This window comes from Phaenicophaeus curvirostris, assembly GCF_032191515.1.
Source record: "Phaenicophaeus curvirostris isolate KB17595 chromosome W unlocalized genomic scaffold, BPBGC_Pcur_1.0 scaffold_34, whole genome shotgun sequence".
Classification (NCBI taxonomy): domain Eukaryota; kingdom Metazoa; phylum Chordata; class Aves; order Cuculiformes; family Cuculidae; genus Phaenicophaeus; species Phaenicophaeus curvirostris.
This window is the reverse complement of record NW_027206663.1, coordinates 2,781,676-2,798,836: the sequence shown is the minus strand read 5'-3', so window position 1 is coordinate 2,798,836 and position 17,161 is coordinate 2,781,676. Positions and strand designations below refer to the sequence as shown.

At 43.6% G+C, this 17,161-nt stretch overlaps 1 pseudogene; it reads left to right on the top strand.

Moving 5' to 3' along the window:
* The first annotated feature begins 6,103 nt into the window (after positions 1 to 6,103).
* On the top strand, positions 6,104 to 10,838 carry LOC138733778 (uncharacterized; annotated as a pseudogene).
* Positions 10,839 to 17,161: the final 6,323 nt, after the last annotated feature.

Here is a 17,161-nt window from a genome sequence, read left to right as displayed (position 1 = left end):
ATTTACAGGATTGTTGGATACTGGAGCTGATGTTTCTATAATTTCTCAAACTGAATAGACGCCTCAGCAGCCTCTTGACGTAGCTTTCACTACCATTACAGGCATAGGTGAGATACAAATTCCTATGAAGAGTGCCAAACTATTACCAGTGACAGGACCAGAAGATTCCCGAGCATGGATTCAACCATATGTAATGCCAACACCAATAAATTTATGGGGAAGAGATTTACTAAAGCAATGGAATGTATCTACTACTACTACAGAAACAAATTTATCCTAAGGGTCACTGATCTAAAGCCCCTGCTCAAACTCTCCTGGTTGACAGAGAAACCTGTTTGGGTTGATCAGTGGTCTCTTAAAGGGGAAAAACTTGTTCAGCTGCAAGGTTTAGTAGCAGAACAATTATAAGCTGGACATATTATTCGATCTAACAGCCCATGGAACACTCTCATATTTGTCATTCCCAAAAAGTCTGGAAAATGGCGATTACTGCATGATTTAAGAGGTATAAATGCAGTAATGCAGCCGATGGGCACCTTACAGCCCAGATTACCGAATGTTACCTGCTGATTGGTACCTTTTTATAATAGATTTAAAAGATTGTTTCTTTACAATTCCCCTATATCCAGACAACTGTAAGTATTTTGCATTTTCAGTACCTGCTGTGAATAATTTGGAGCCCATGAAAAGATATCAGTGGACAGTATTACCGCAGGGCATGATGAACAGTATGGAACTGAAACATCTGGCATAATAACGACAATGATGATTTCATGTAAGTTCCTGCAGAATTTGTAATGCTTCCTTCCTCAGCCCTGTTGCGAGATCTAATCTCTTTCTAACATCCTGTCGAATGTCGGTATCATGGACTTGTTATATTGTCCTGCAGTAACGCCCCACCCCCAGTAGAAAGACAAGCTCCCCAAGGAGAGAGTGAGGAGGAAGGGCATGCTAACATCCCTTATCTGACTTAGAGACATATGTGCATGTCTAAAATTATGGGGCTGAGAGAATGGATTTGTGTGCTAACTCTTGCTGAGTTGCAGAAGGGGCCCGCGGCCAGAAGGAAAGAGGAGACTTGCCTGGAACATCACTGAATTAGCTGATTAGCTGTTGCACGGTCAGCATGTGAAGCATACTTCAGGGTTTGGAAATGGGTAAAGGTGTAATTGGCCAAGAGTTCCTTTATCCCATGTCCTCCCTCCTTTGGAGACACTCTGGATCTAGGGTTTAGCCCAGATGGGACCCTAGAAATACATCTCTGAAACCTTTCAGCTCAAGGGTCCATTAAGCCAGCAAACAGGTGAATTCACCTGGGACGTTTGGAGTTGAAGGCTGCAGAGGACAAAATGTTAAAATACCTGGCATAAAAAAGGGGACACCTTTAGATAGATTTTGGAAAAGTTACAAAGCTCACAGTTAAATTATGCCAAGCAATTTGGCTAATTCTGACAAAAAGATGGTGGCCACCACAAATAGTTTAAATCTTGAGAACATTTGGCAGATACAAAAGCCTCAAAAAGAAAAAAAAACAAACAACACCCCCCCCCCAACCAAACTGTAGCTGTGTCTGTGAATGTCCCCTGCCCTTTCTCCTCCCTGTCCTTGAAGTTTTTTTTCTCTTCAGCTTCTTCACTGCTTCACTGGGTCTGCAGGAATTAACCCTGTTATCTCTGTAGGGGGACACCAAGTTAGGAGCAATTTCATTTGGGTAAAAATAAGGGGCACCCCAGTGATTATTGGGGAAGACTCAAACAGGCTTTATTAAAATATGGAGGGAGGACCCTTCAAAATTTTAATAGAGGAACGGCTATCAATTTATCTAAAGTTTGTTGAAGTTTGTTGTGTGGTTATTTCTGCAGGCAGTTTTATTGTCATGTGTGTACAACTGGGGGACAATATCCACAGGTTTTGTGTGTGTGTGTGTTATGTGCATCAATAATGTAAGAAATATTAAACACCTGCCTAATTGGCAGAGAGATAACTTATAGTAATTTAATAGAAAGTGTGAACAATGGTGGAAAATGTATGTGAAGAGAGGGAGAGAGAAGAAAGATTTGAAGTTAATGTGTTTACACCAAGTGTGCAACTAGCAGTGGTTTGGTGCAAAAGTGATGAATGGCACGACTCTGTGTTACAAATTGAGGGATCAACCTAATTAGTGGAATTAGGTGCAGTGTTACATGCTTTAGACATCTTCTCAGAAGAACCCCTCACCATTGTCAGCGACTCAGAATACGTAGTGAATGCTGTAAAATGAATACCTTTTTCCTTCCTTAAAGAGCTAGATCATACACTCCTTTTTCTAATGCTCCTTAATCTCAAAACCAAATTGGAAAAGAGATGGTTTCTTTTGTTTATTTCTCACATACGATCTCATAGCACTCTGCCTGGCCCATTTGCTGAAGGCAATGCAGTCACAGATTCCTTCAGGCAGCTGTTTTAACTCTTGATTATGCAAGATCCTCACATTCTTTTTTCACCAAAATACTGCGAGTCTAAGCAAACAATTTAAAATTCCTCTTTCCCAAGCAAAAGGCATAATTTGGGCATGTCCTGAGTGCCAGCATGTGACTCCGTTGCCAAAACATGAAGGAATTAACCCCTGTGTTCTTCATTCAAATGAAATTTGGCAAACAGATGTAGCACATCATGCACCTTTTGGCAGTTTACATTATGTTCATGTATCCATAGATACTTTTTTGGGTGCTCTATGCACCTCTCTTCATGCTGGTGAAAAGGGGCGGGATGTCCACTGACATTCGACTCACTGCTTTGCTACACTTGGAATTCCTAAACTAATAAAAACAGATAATGCCCCCAGATATATTTCTCAATCCACTTCTCTTTTTTTGCAACAATGGTGTATTGAACACATTACAGATATACCCCACAACCCTACTGCTCAAGACATCGTTGAGCATAGCCATTCAACTTTGAAAAAGATATTATTAAAACAAAAAGGAGGGAATATGTCCCCCCAGGAACAATTAGACAATGCTATCTATATCCTCAGTTTTTTAAATGCCAAAACCTCATCCCTGGAGGTGTTTAAGGCCAAGCTGAATGGGGCCTTGGGTAACCTGATCTAGTGGGATGTCCCTGCCCATGGCAGGGGGGTTGGAACTAGATGATCTTTAAGGTCTCTTCCAACCCAAACTATTCTATGATTCTATGATTCTATGATTTGGTTTCTGGTAGAAATATGACCGCTGCAGAAAGGAATTTTTCAGTTCCTGAGAGATTATCACATTGTCCAAAGGTTATGTACAGGGACCCTATGGCAGTCATTGGAATGGTCCTGCTGAATTGATAACATTTGGGAGAGGGTATGCCTGTGTTCTTCTTCTTTCAGGACCTTAATGGTTTCCAGCACGATATATCAAGCCTTATCATGACCTGGAAAAACATGACCCAGAATCTGATGTCTCAGATGGAGAAGTTGAACCTGAATGAAAATAAGAGGCCATAGAAATGAAGGAGAACAACACAGGATGATCCCATCACCTGGGGAAAACTGAAACAACTACAACAAAGCGCGAGTATCATGATGGCAGCTGTGGGTGTACCACCTACCCCAGCAAACACCATTTTAGCGTACTTAGCCATCATCATCAGCAACAGTACAATAAGGATGTTACTTGTTCTTGCATGATATGTCACCCTACTCGTGCTCAGCATTTGTACTGGGCATATGTGTTGGACCCACCGCTGATTAAACCAAATACCTGGTGGGATCCAGAAATTCCCATTTCAAACAATGATTCAAAATGGATGGAAGGAACCTGGAAACCCCCATTGGGACCTTTAATTGAAGGCAAAGACTGGGTATGAAGTAATGACACCCATCAGTACCATACTGAGTTACCACCCATTTGCATGTCAAAGCCAATACCAAACTGCCTTAATATGGGAGAAAAAATTCATCTGTTCTATCAATAGTGTGAGAGTAGACAAGGAGCAGCTGGTAATTTTAATGTTCATCTCTGCTCCCAGAATAGCTGATGGGAGTATCGGTCAAAATACAACCATTATTCCCCCTGTTGACTTAATTTTATGTAAAATCCCCAGAAATACCACAAAGGATGTGATAAATCTTAATTGGGAACCTTGTAGACTACCAGAAACTGTCATGCAAAGCACAACTGATTTAAAATTCTGGGACTGGGGTCCTCGCGGACATTTCATAACTAGTTCCTCGAGGACTGTAAATTTTTCCCAAGTGACTAATGAGATGTTGAAGTGGTCAGAAGGAGGTCTTTCAGGACCTGTATTACAGGCCCAGTTTAATATTTCTAGTTCAAAGTTTGTGAAGTTTTGGCAATTGTCCTTTCCATTTAGGCTAAGACACACATGGAACCTATACAAAAATTAATATTCCGTATTCTATAAACTTGACCAATTTTCATAATGACTCTGTTATGATTTGTACCTCACATCCTTATGTTTTTGATGCTGCATCTTGGATTAATATTTCCAAAACAAACCATACCTTTAAACTCACCTTGCAGAATCCATATTATTTCAGTTGCATTACGCATAGTAATATCTCTGAATTAAATATATCTGCTGTAATACCAATGAGACGATGAGCCACGATGTAGCTCCCTGTAAATATGACTCGATGATGGGAAGGGGATTCAGGCCTAAGTCAATTAGCAAAGGCACTTAAACAACCCTGACAACAAAGAAAACGCTTTATAGGTTGGCTCATTGTGTTTATATCTGCAATCATTATCTTAGCTACTGCAGCTATTGCTACTACAGTTTTAGCAGGGTCTGTACATACTGCACAGAAAGTAGCAGGAGTATTGAGTAATGTAACCCAAGAACTAACTATGCAAGCAAATATCGATCAGCAAATATTAACCTGCTTAGATGCATTGGAAGCAGCAGTGATACGGTTAGGTGACAGGCAAAGTGCAATGGCAAGTTGAATGAAATTACAATGTGATTGGGAATATAAAGAAAAGACATGAAGACATGATGTCCATTAGTGTGGGATGATAGTGTATATACATGGGATCAAATAAAACAGCATGTTCAATGTGGGACACCTCGGCTGGTTCAGGGAGTCAGAGTGTGTGAACTTAAACATTTGCCTTGAATAGATGCCCGTATATCCCTGTAGAAGCTGGAAGGTGCCAAGAAGAGCTGAGTAAACAAGATAAGGAAGCTGCCAGGCTGCAGGTGGAATCACCCAATTATGGAGTTACAACAGAGAAAGAGTCATCCAATTATGAGTTGTTGGTCTCTAGCTAAACCAATCGTGCATGAACGCACAGCTCGAGAAGGGGTATAAAAAGTCTTGTAAAATCAATAAAGATGTCCTTTTGCCCACAACTTCTACGTGTTGTGGTTTACCCCCACCGCGACATCTGCTGACCCTGAATGTGATCACAGCAATTGGACCGTAGACAGTGGACTGGAGAGCTGTGAGGAACTGGATGGCGGATCCAGAGAGCCATAAGAATCCCCAGCGAAGCTGAGCAGTGGAGGAGAGAAAAGAGAGTCTCCAGAGCTGCCAACTGAACGGCAGAGGAGAGAGTCTCCAGAGCTGTTATCAGAAGCTGGCTAAATTTTTGGAAAAAAAAAAAAAAAGCACCTGGATTGAGAAGGTGAGCTTCTAGGAGATGTGGGCACTTCCTTAAGTAAGGAAGAGACAACGATCATTTCTATGTGGAAAAACGATCTTGCAAAAACAGGGAGTTAAGTTAGAAGAGTCAGATTCGCAAAAAATGCTCCTATAGAGTAACGAACAGGGATATGAAGCAACTACCATAACTTCTTTTAGTGTTTCTGTCTGGAAAGACGTGGGCGATAAACTGATTGACTCTGCTACATGGGGGGATAAAGATGCTGCAGCACTTTTACCAACATGGCGTCTTCTTTACAAGACTGAATGATTTTAAGCTGCAGAGAGGGCATTGCCTCTGCTTCTAATACCATGCAGCATATTGTGCCTCCCGTGCCGCTCCTTGCAGAGGAACCGATTCCGGGAAATAAGCTAGATTCCGGAGCACACCCTAGAATTCATGAAAAGTTTGTTGAAAAGTTACACTCTGCAGTGGAAAGGCAAGTATTTAACATGAATGTAAGAACTATGCTAGTAACTCAGCTTGCAAAGGACAACACAAATGATGATTGCCAGAAGATAATTGAAGCGTTGCCAGGGGACCCCACCCTGGATGCCATGATACAAGCTTGTGCCAAGGTGGGATCCATAGGGCATATAGTGATGGCCCTGGCCACAGCCTTAGCTGTTGTGAAAACAAGGGACTTAAAATGTTTTGACTGCGGCCAGATCAGGCATTTTAGACGAACTTGCCCTAAAAAGAACAAGAGAGATAACACAGCTGGAGCAGCGGGGGCAGCAGGAATCACGTCTTATGTGTGAGAAAAGAGGCCACTTTGCAACACAGCGTTGGTTCAGAGGTTATCTAAATAACCAGCCCTCGCTGCAGGGAAACAGCAAGAAGAGCGCGAGGGGGCGCACGCAGACAAAAATGCCTGCCGCATCAGCAAACAATCCATTTCGCAGCCATCCTCAAACACAGGCCTTTGTGACTGGCTTTCAGGGAAGACCAAGGGATCAGCCGGCATGGATGTATCCACTGCCCACACAGTAACTCTAACAACGCACGGGGTACATAAGGTTCCCTTGGATGCTTGGGGACCCATCGGAAACGGACTAAGTGCATTATTAATTGGACAATCAAGTGCTAACTATACAAGGACTTATGGTACATGCGGGAGTCATTGATGCTGACTATGAGGGACAAATTTATACTATGGTTTCCACATCCACTCCACCTGTTAGAGTGGAAAAAGGCACTCGCATTGCTCAACTTGTACCTTTTATGAGTTGTGTCCCTAGGACTGAACAGGTCACCCGAGGCACTGGAGCATTTGGATCCACCGGACAACCACAAGTGCTTTGGATGCAAACGCTGTCTGACAGTCGACGACAAATGGTGTGTATGTTATCCATGGATCAGGCATCGCCAAAATCGTTGAAGGTAAATGGACTATTAGATACAGGTGCATATGTCACTGTTATTTCTCAACGAGACTGACCTTCCTCTTGGCCTGTGACCTCTACCACTCAAGGCGTCATGGCCCTGGGGGGAGTCACCAATGGTTTCATGGCAGCAAAACCAGTACTCATCACCAACCCGGAAGGACAAAAGGCTACTGTTTGACCTTATGTGACTGTGGCCCCTTTGAACTTATGGGGAAGAGACTGTTTGTCACAATGGGAGGTTCGGATAACCACAGATTAGGGGTCACTGTGTTGCAGGGTGTGAAAAGACCTACACTGGCTTTGAGATGGTTAACAGAGAAGCCTGTTTGGGTGGATCAGAACTATTATCAGTTCAAGGTGCTTTTTCAACTAACATAGATGGTGTGATTTGACCCTTGCTTTGCAAGGACAAATGGCAGAGCTACAAGAGTACATAAAAATGTAATGGATGACATCTCTGATAGTGTGAAGTGGATGAACCCAAAACATTGGTTTACCAGATTAAATTTACAAATTTGGGCATTTGTTGGTTTCAACTGCGCTTGTGATGTTTTTATACTTGCAGTGCTGAGAATCATCTGGGAAATGATCTCAGAAGAACTGAAGTCAAGGTCCTCGCTACCCTTGCTGTGAACCTGATGTTCCAAAACAAAAAAGGGGGAGATGTGGGAGCAGTGCCAAACATGTGGAAGATTAATCAAGACTAAGATAAAAGCATGAATCTGATGCCAAATGTATAAGAGTAAACATGATAAAAAGACCAGGTGTTCCAAACAAGCCACACAGGATAATGAATCTTGAGTGCATGAGAAGGTTAGGCTGGGATAACTGCCTGAGAATGTGTGGGAGTGAGGATGTGACTGAAGACGGTCACGAGTGTGGGTGCAAAAAAGAGCAGTGTTAAGCATCCTGTTTGACTTCTTAGTTCAGGAACTCGAAAGCTGTATAAATTAGCTTGAAAAGGAGGATCAAGAGAGCTTCCTTAAAATTTCTTCTGCATGCAGCACTGATTAAAAAGAATATACTTAGAGAAAAGCTGCAAAGTCGTTCTCCTTCAGCACCGCAGGTTTGGATCCACCAGTATTGATGATGGGGCCGAAGTATGGGATCAAAAGCCAAATGGCCCTCCTGAACTGGCTGAAGTAATAGGCAAAGGGAAAGACAATACAGATCATAGAATCATAGAATCATAGAATCACCAGGTTGGAAGAGACCCACCGGATCATCGAGTCCAACCATTCCTATCAAACACTAAACCATGCCCCTTAGCACCTCGTCCACCCGTGCCTTAAACACCTCCAGGGAAGGTGAATCAACCACATCCCTGGGCAGCCTGTTCCAGTGCCCAATGACCCTTTCTGTGAAGAATTTTTTCCTAATGTCCAGCCTAAACCTCCCCTGGCGGAGCTTGAGGCCATTCCCTCTTGTCCTGTCCCCTGTCACTTGGGAGAAGAGGCCAGCACCCTCCTCTCTACAACCTCCTTTCAGGTAGTTGTAGAGAGCAATGAGGTCTCCCCTCAGCCTCCTCTTCTCCAGGCTAAACAAACCCAGCTCTCTCAGCCGTTCCTCATAAGGCCTGTTCTCCAGCCCTCTGACCAGCTTCGTTGCTCTTCTCTGGACTCGTTCCAGAGCCTCAACATCCTTCTTGTGGTGAGGGGCCCAGAAGTGAACACAGTATTCGAGGTGCGGTCTCACCAGTGCCGAGTACAGAGGGAGAATAACCTCCCTGGACCTGCTGGTCACGCCGTTTCTGATACAAGCTAAGATGCCATTGGCCTTCTTGGCCACCTGGGCACACTGCTGGCTCATGTTCAGTCGGCTGTCAACCAACACCCCCAGGTCCCTCTCCTCCAGGCAGCTTTCTAGACAGACTTCCCCTAGTCTGTAGCACTGCATAGGGTTGTTGTGCCCCAAGTGCAGGACCCGGCATTTGGCCTTGTTAAACCTCAAGATTTAATAAAGAAATCTGCTGTCCCAGGAGATAACACTGTTACAGGGAATTTGGACATTAATAACTATTTGTTATCTTTAGGAAAGACTCTCCCGGAATTGCAGAATTTCGTGACTGTTAACAAATCCCTAGAGCTTGGAGACTGGGTGTATATCAAGTCCTGGGACTCAGAATCAGTAACTCCTAGGTGGAAAAGACCACCAGGTGCTGTTGTGAGTGCTAAGCATCAAACAAAATAATGTCTCTCTTGCTCTTAGTTGCATTCAGGCCCAGATGTGGGTGCAGAGTGTCATTGCAGGTATCCTGAGAGACGGTGACAACAGTATTCTCCCCACTGAGATCCGAAAGACTGTGTGGGACGCAGCCAAGAAGAAGGAGCGGCAGCTCCAAGCCTGGTGGAGGCCCGTCAGCTTCACCCATGACCATGTCCTCAACACAGTCATCATCCACGTCCTGACTGTGGCTGAGGCTTGCATTGAAAAGGTTTACCCCATTGTAGCCCTGGGGGTAAACACAAACGGGTCCATGCTCTACCCCCCAGACCATCGCATGTGAGCGAGAGTGTCTAATGGGAAATGGCAATTGGTAGATTTGGAAGCCTGCAGTTTGGAAAGGGGGCTGGGTTTCATAGATGAAGATGATGCCCTTAAGCTAGTGATGTTTGCTCTGACACCAAAGAAGGGATGTGCCATTTGGAGATCAATCCCCAGAGCAGTAATAAAACCATGTTACTGTATGTAGGGAAAGGGGGTTGGGGGGGTGGTGTTTCAGGACTATGTGCAAATATGTGCAGATTAATGAAGTTTATAATCACACCATGTCTAATGACTCAGATATGTGTGCTTGCAATGTAGCTGTTATCAGAGGCTGTGATTTTGTGTATAAACTGCCCATGTTAACTAGCCAGGTGCTAATCAAAGACCATACCTTGTATCGTAGTATATCCCCATCAGTATGGATTTGTCACTTGTAAAAGAAATGTTAGCACATGCAAATTCACAGCAGCTGTTGGAAAATGCTATGGCAGTATTGCAACACCACCTGGTTTTAGAATTATTGCTGGACAAGAGCATGGAGTCTGTGGGGATCTGAAATTGGACACAGACCATTGTTGCATCCGTAGCCCAAATGTAACAGAAGATCTTAATAAGCAGATAGAATGAATTCAGGCTGTTGCCTGGCAAGCTCAGGACCTTAGAGAGGATGCAGAAAACAATTGGCTGAATAATTTTTAAACCATATAGTTGGAATATTGCTGACTGGGTGGCTGGATTCCTTGTCACAAACTTTAGTGTTGATCACTGTCATGATAAAGATCACCTTTTTGGTGTTATGTTGTTTAAAACACATAGTTTTGAAAAGGATCAAGTTTCTAGAATAGAGTTAAATAAACAAAATTGGTGTTATCCTGCCTTGCTTGTTATCCTGTGGGAAGAAGATTGGTGTGGACCTTTAGACGAGGATCAAAAGGTCCAAAAAGAAAAGGAGGGATTTGATACAAGAAGCAGTTACTGTTACAGAGGTGGAATGTTTGATTTAAGCTAAAGTAGAGTTCAGTTTCACCTAAGTAACTGTATTTTTTGAAAGTTAGACCGAATGTCCCTGCAACCAAGTGCTATATGAGAAAATAACTGGATGGTATAGAATTTGATTTTTCAGATCCTGTGTGACCAGATCTACCTGTTCACCACCACGGCCACCAGCATCTTCAATGCACTTCTGCACCCTGTTATAATTGTTCTGATAATGCAAATCTGCTTGTGTTTTGCCATGTTAGTGACTTGTTACAGGGTGAGGCAGGTGAAATGCTGCATTGACAACTAGGTGAAAGGACTGGAGCTGCCCAAGTGCCTTCTACCATAGTCAAGGGCAAGACTGGGTTGGCTTCCGTTTTTGCCACCAAGAACTTTTAGCTCTGCTATTGGCTGCAACCCAATAGGCATTGAACAGTGGAGACACATGCCATACCAGACCTTGGTGTGAATGATGGCCTTCTCTGTTGCAAGAGAGCCATCCAGGAGGAGAGGACAGGCCAATCACAGGATGGTTGAGGTTGGAAAGGACCTTCTGAAATGATCTAGTCCAATCCCCTGTTCAGGCAGGGTCACCTAGGGCAGATTGCTCAGGATTGTGTCCAGTTGGGTTTTGAATATCTCCACAACCTCTCTGGACAAACCTGTTCTAGTGTTCGATCGCCCTCACAATAAAAAGCAAGAGTTAGCATAAGTAACTTGTCTTTGGGCCTCCCATCCCTTAATGCTGCATGAAGAAGCTACTTCTGTATAATTTGAGACTCCTTAAGCAGAAGAGAAGGGGACAAAGAAAGCTAAAGACAGTGCTTTTGGAAGAAAAGAGAGAGGATACTACCCACAAAACCTTGTATGGATATGAAGATCAACATGAACATCGATTGATTTTCACAAACAGAAGAGAATCTGTTGACAATGAAACTTACTGATATTACTAATTTTGTTATCCTTGTAACCAGAACATAAGTTGAGAAACTAGGGGGGCAGAGGACAATACCCATGTGCCTAATTTTAAAACCAATTAGATGAGTTTTTCTTTCATGCTTAGATTGTGAATGAATGGCTTATGCAGGATACAAATCCTCCATGGGTCAGAGGACTGATGTAACAGGGCCTGATTAACAGGCTTGAGATGATATGGATGACCCATGGATGATTCGTATTGCATTGCTATGTGCACTGTTCAGTCTGTAACTTTCCATATCGCTATCATCAATAGAGTTGTGCTGTGCTATTTCTAATACATAAGAGTGTGAGAAAGTGTTTCATTATCAGTAGAATTGTGCTGTGAAAGAGAGAGGAGCTGGACAGGAATGTTGCATTTCTACAGCCTCTTAGCTTAAAGATAAGAAATATCTAGCTGCATCCTCCTCTCCTCTCCTCTCCTCTCCTCTCCTCTCCTCTCCTCTCCTCTCCTCTCCTCTCCTCTCCTCTCCTCTCCTCTCCTCTCCTCTCCTCTCCTCTCCTCTCCTCTCCTCTCCTCTCCTCTCCTCTCCTCTCCTCTCCTCTCCTCTCCTCTCCTCTCCTCTCCTCTCCTCTCCTCTCCTCTCCTCTCCTCTCCTCTCCTCTCCTCTCACCTTGGCCACATTCTAGGAGGAGGTGGGGGCAGTAAGGGGCTGGAGCTACACTCTGCTTTTTGGAGTGATGTAATTTGTTTGTTCAATGGTATAAAGGCTAAGCCCCTCACAGCAAGGGTTGGGAGACCTCACCTATGGGTGGACGTACTGCAAGGCTTCCCAATTGCCTTTCTCCGAATCCTCGCTGCAATAAAGAATGCCCCCCCTCCCCAGCAACTGTGGATCTGGATGATGTTAAAGCAATTGGTGATGTATTTCTCTTAATCACTGTACTTATTCTCTTACGGTAATGATTAGACACATTGCCTTTACAAACTGTTACTGTTAATTTGTGATTAATCACTACTAATCATTTGTCTTCTTTCTCATTGTAATAACTTGAGTAAAACTGGATTTCACTGAATCTGGGCATATATGATGATTCTTTACTAAAGGCTCCTGAGTATTTTAGAACCCAGGCATTTATGATGATTTTTTTCTAAGGGCTCCAGAGTATTTGTGGGTTTGGGGCTTTTATGATGGTTTATTTCTCTAAAAGATCCTTCATATCACAGAGTTTGGGGTTTTATGATGATTTTTGCTGAAAGCCCCCTTTGTGGTAAAGCAATTATCCAATTTTGAAGATTTGTAAAATTGAATGGAATAATTCCCCAAGGTATGGGGTCTGAGGTGGAATGTGGCATGGGGAGGCAGGCTGTCATGCTAGAGAGTCTATTCATTTTACCAAAACCTTTTATGAATTCCAATATACTGTTGTCCTTCCATCCCACCCCTTTACCCACAGTTATCATTGTAATAACAGTCTTTTGAAACATAACCCCAAAATTCATTGTGATCTAATTCTTTGAATCCTTATCTTCAGTGGATTCCCTGAGTCCCATTGCATTTTCCACTCAGGCTTTGGAACCCATTCGACTCCCGTGTGGTGAGCAGTTGGGGATCATTGTTCTGTGGTCCATGAAGAAGGAAACTTCTTAATCCGTGAATCCAGGGTCCTTTTCCAGCTCGCTTCACAGCTGTGCATGTAGTTAAAAGTACCTGGTATGACCCTTTCCACCTAGGGATTAATGGTTCTGAGTACCAGGACTTGATATACGCCCAGTCTCCAGGCTGGAATGGATATGCTGGCATGTCAATCTCTAAGGATTTGTTAACTGTCACCAATTTCTGCAATTCCTGGAGTCTTTCCTAAAGATATCAAATAGCTATTAATATCCAAATTCTCTTTAACAGTGGTATCTCCTGGGACATGTGGCACCTGATAAGACCTTCCATACAATATCTCATATGGGCTAGGGCCTCCTCATCAAGGTGGAATTAGATACTCTTAATAACGCTAAATGCAGTGCTTTTACCCAGGTCAGATAGGTTTCCTGACATATTTTACTCAACTGCAATTTCAAAGTATAATTAATTCTCTCCACTTTCCCACTAGACTTAGGCCTATAAAGCATATGCAAATCCCAGGATATTCCCAGAACACTCTTAGCTATTTAATCACTTCTGCCACAAAATGACGACCTCTGTGAAACTGAGATAAACTCAACAGCAGGACAATCGTTACTGTTAAGCAGGTATAATTTTATTGCAGCACCGGGCTCACCCTGGGGATTCTCCACCATAAGGCTTCCCAACTGTTGCCCTAAGATTACAAACTTTTATTCTTTAGAATCATACATATTCATTTGATTCGTTGGAATGTCCACACACACACCCCCCAAAGTCATTACAATATCTCTGCCTTTGTATCAGTCCATGATTTCTCGGTCGCCATCTAGCGTCCCAAAATTAGTGCTGCAGTCGCCCTGGTGGATGTATGGTGGTCATCCCTTGTAGAGATTAAGGCACAGATCCCGTCCATGAGGTGACAACGAGATCACTTTATTGAGTGGATGCAAACCTTATACAGTGTTTCAGTACCCAGTCAGCAGCTACCCCAGTGAATTTCCACCTGTGAGAAACCCACAGTTACAGCGATAGAGTGCAACCCACTATTTTCCACAGATGTGCCCCTTATCTTCATGTTTCCCATCTAATGCATTCTTTTCTTATTAACTCACGGGTCTTAGTAAAGATTCCAAGGCCTCAACAAGCTAGCAAGCATGAGAACACCAGCCGTGTGGTCTGTGCTTGCTGCTAATATCACGGGTATGCCAAGGCATCGGCTGCTTGTCCCAGCATACACGCAACAGTGGAATCTTTCATGCCTGCAGTCCCTCATCTTCCTTGTGGTGTCCACTAGTTGACCTCTTCCTTCTTGCGCATTCTCATTTCATTTTGTTGTACAAGTAAGGAAATGTTCCTCAATATATCTGGTTCCATCTGGTTCTTGTACTTGAACAATCAGCAAAACCAGCACTCCTTCCTGCTTCAATTCCTATATACAAAGACTTCCATAATTCATGTTAGGGTTGTCGTTAATTATTACAAGCTAGAAATACAGTGCAATATGTCATTAAATTTCTACTGAATCTGGTTTCTCATTATCACTGTCTGAAGACATTCCTAAAGGCACCCCAAACCTCAGAATAGTTACTTTCAGTAACATTTTACTACTTCTCTTGCCTTATTGGTGTGAGCAGGGAAAGCCTCTGGGCAGTTCAAAACGTTATCTACTAGAATGTATCTATATCCTTCTTTTTGGGGTAACTCAGTAAATGCTATTTGCCAGTGATCTCCAGGGGAATTTCCAACCTTAACATTCCCAAATTGTTCCATTATTGGTTTTGGAATTGTTTCTATGGCATGTTCTGTAACTGAACAATTTCTGTCATGGCCCTTCCTATAACTACTTTCTTCAAGCATTTTAAAAGATTGTCTGTTCCTCAATGTACTTTATCATGTTCCCTTTTGACCAATTCCCTTAAAAGAAAAGGAGGTATTACCACCTGCCCAGTGGGTGTGACAAACCACCCACTCTTTTGCTCTTTTGCCTGCAGTGCCTTAATCATAGAATCATAGAATCATAGAATAACCAGGTTGGAAGAGACCCACCGGATCATCGAGTCCAACCATTCCTATCAAACACTAAACCATGCCCCTTAGCACCTCATCCACCCGTGCCTTAAACACCTCCAGGGAAGGTGACTCAACCACCTCCCTGGGCAGCCTGTTCCAGTGCCCAATGACCCTTTCTGTGAAGAATTTTTTCCTAATGTCCAGCCGAAACCTCCCCTGGCGGAGCTTGAGGCCATTTCCTCTTGTCCTGTCCCCTGTCACTTGGGAGAAGAGGCCAGCACCCTCCTCTCTACAACGTCCTTTCAGGTAGTTGTAGAGAGCAATGAGGTCTCCCCTCAGCCTCCTCTTCTCCAGGCTAAACAACCCCAGCTCTCTCAGCCGTTCCTCATAAGGCCTGTTCTCCAGCCCCTTCACCAGCTTTGTTGCTCTTCTCTGGACTCGTTCCAGAGCCTCAACATCCTTCTTGTGGTGAGGGGCCCAGAAATGAACACAGGATTCAAGGAGCGGTCTCACCAGTGCCGAGTACAGAGGGAGAATAACCTCCCTGGACCTGCTGGTCACGCCATTTCTGATACAAGCCAAGATGCCATTGGCCTTCTTGGCCAATCGATCTAAGGTCCTTATTATCTTGTCTAGAAACTGTTTCTGGCAATTTCATCTCTTTCACTGGCACTAAAACCATGATGCCTGTTTCTGCAGCCTCTTTAGCAGCTTTATTAGCCAATTGATTTCCAAATCCAATACTAGATGTCTCCAATTCACGTGCCTTACAATGCATAATGGCTACTTCTGTAGGTTTCTAAATACTGGCTATACACTGAATACTGTTCTATATGCTTGTATACCAAGGGGGAAAGTTACCAAGAGATCTCCTTGATTGTTTTCTGTGAGACTTCATACATGCACCCACTCACTGCCCTCCGGCTCACTAACTGGGGACAGTGCAGGAGGTTTCCCTGCTCCGAAATATGAGGAGTTGATTCAGGAGGAACTGAAGGGATTGTCTCCATGTGCTTTTCCCTTCCTTGTTCCCTATCTCCTGGGGACTTCCACATCTCTAGCGGTAGCTGCAGGTTGGAGAAAGACTGATGATCCATTAGCTCTTTTGGGATGCCTTTACTTATCCCTTCTCTCCATAAATGGTATTGGGAAACAGGTTCCTCTGGCCTTCCACCTCCCTTCGAGTGGAAAGGAGCACCTCTTGGTGCCTCCATCCATCTAACTACAGCCTAATTCTTTCCATCCTTTGTCCAAAATCCCACATGGTGTCCATAATTCAACAATTCCCTTGCTACCTCTCCCCAAGTGAGACCTGAGCCACAGCTCGCAAGCAATCCTGGACCTGCACTGCATACATTTTCAGTGCATCAGGCAATCCCCTAATTAACGGTGTCATCCTATCTGCGTTGGCAGCATCTGCATGGGCAAGGGTTGTCTGCCGTTCATGCATCAGTTGGAGGCAGGCTGCCTTCCGCATGCTCTCCATAAGGTAGCTCATCCCAGGTAGGGATGATAGTGGGGTCTCTGCGTACTAAAGGATTGAGCCCTCCAGCCCAGAACATAGCTCGCTGGGTAAGGGACCACAGCTCTATGTGGTCATCTACTGTGAGATATACCCCTATTCCCCAGTAAGACTAGGCTTCATCCTCACTTAATCAAATCCTGTCTCCTCCTTCCAAAGAGACCCTCCACACATAGTTAGTCTCTTGTTTCCTTTGCCTGCCGACTGTAGTTCTGCAGTTTAGCTAACTCTGCGACCCAGTAAGGTATCTCCTTTATAAGCACAGTGGGAGGCGGTCGGGCATTCTGGAAGGGAAGGGGAGAGGAACAACAGAATTGTAAAATGTTACTATGCAGCTCTGAACAGTTCAAACCATAGTTTCACCCTTCCTCAATGCATTTAACCCATCCCTGCTATTTTTTTGCTAAACCAGACTTGCAGACATGATACAGGGCTGGAAATAAGTCCTGTGAAGTTAACAGAAAAAAAATATTTTGCTGTTTATGTTGTTTGTGGGGTAAGAGAGATGTAAAACAGGCTCAAAACAATTGCAAAATTGCACATGGGGTCAACATACAAAACAAAAACCAGAAAAAAATTAAAAATATGGAGTAAAATAAG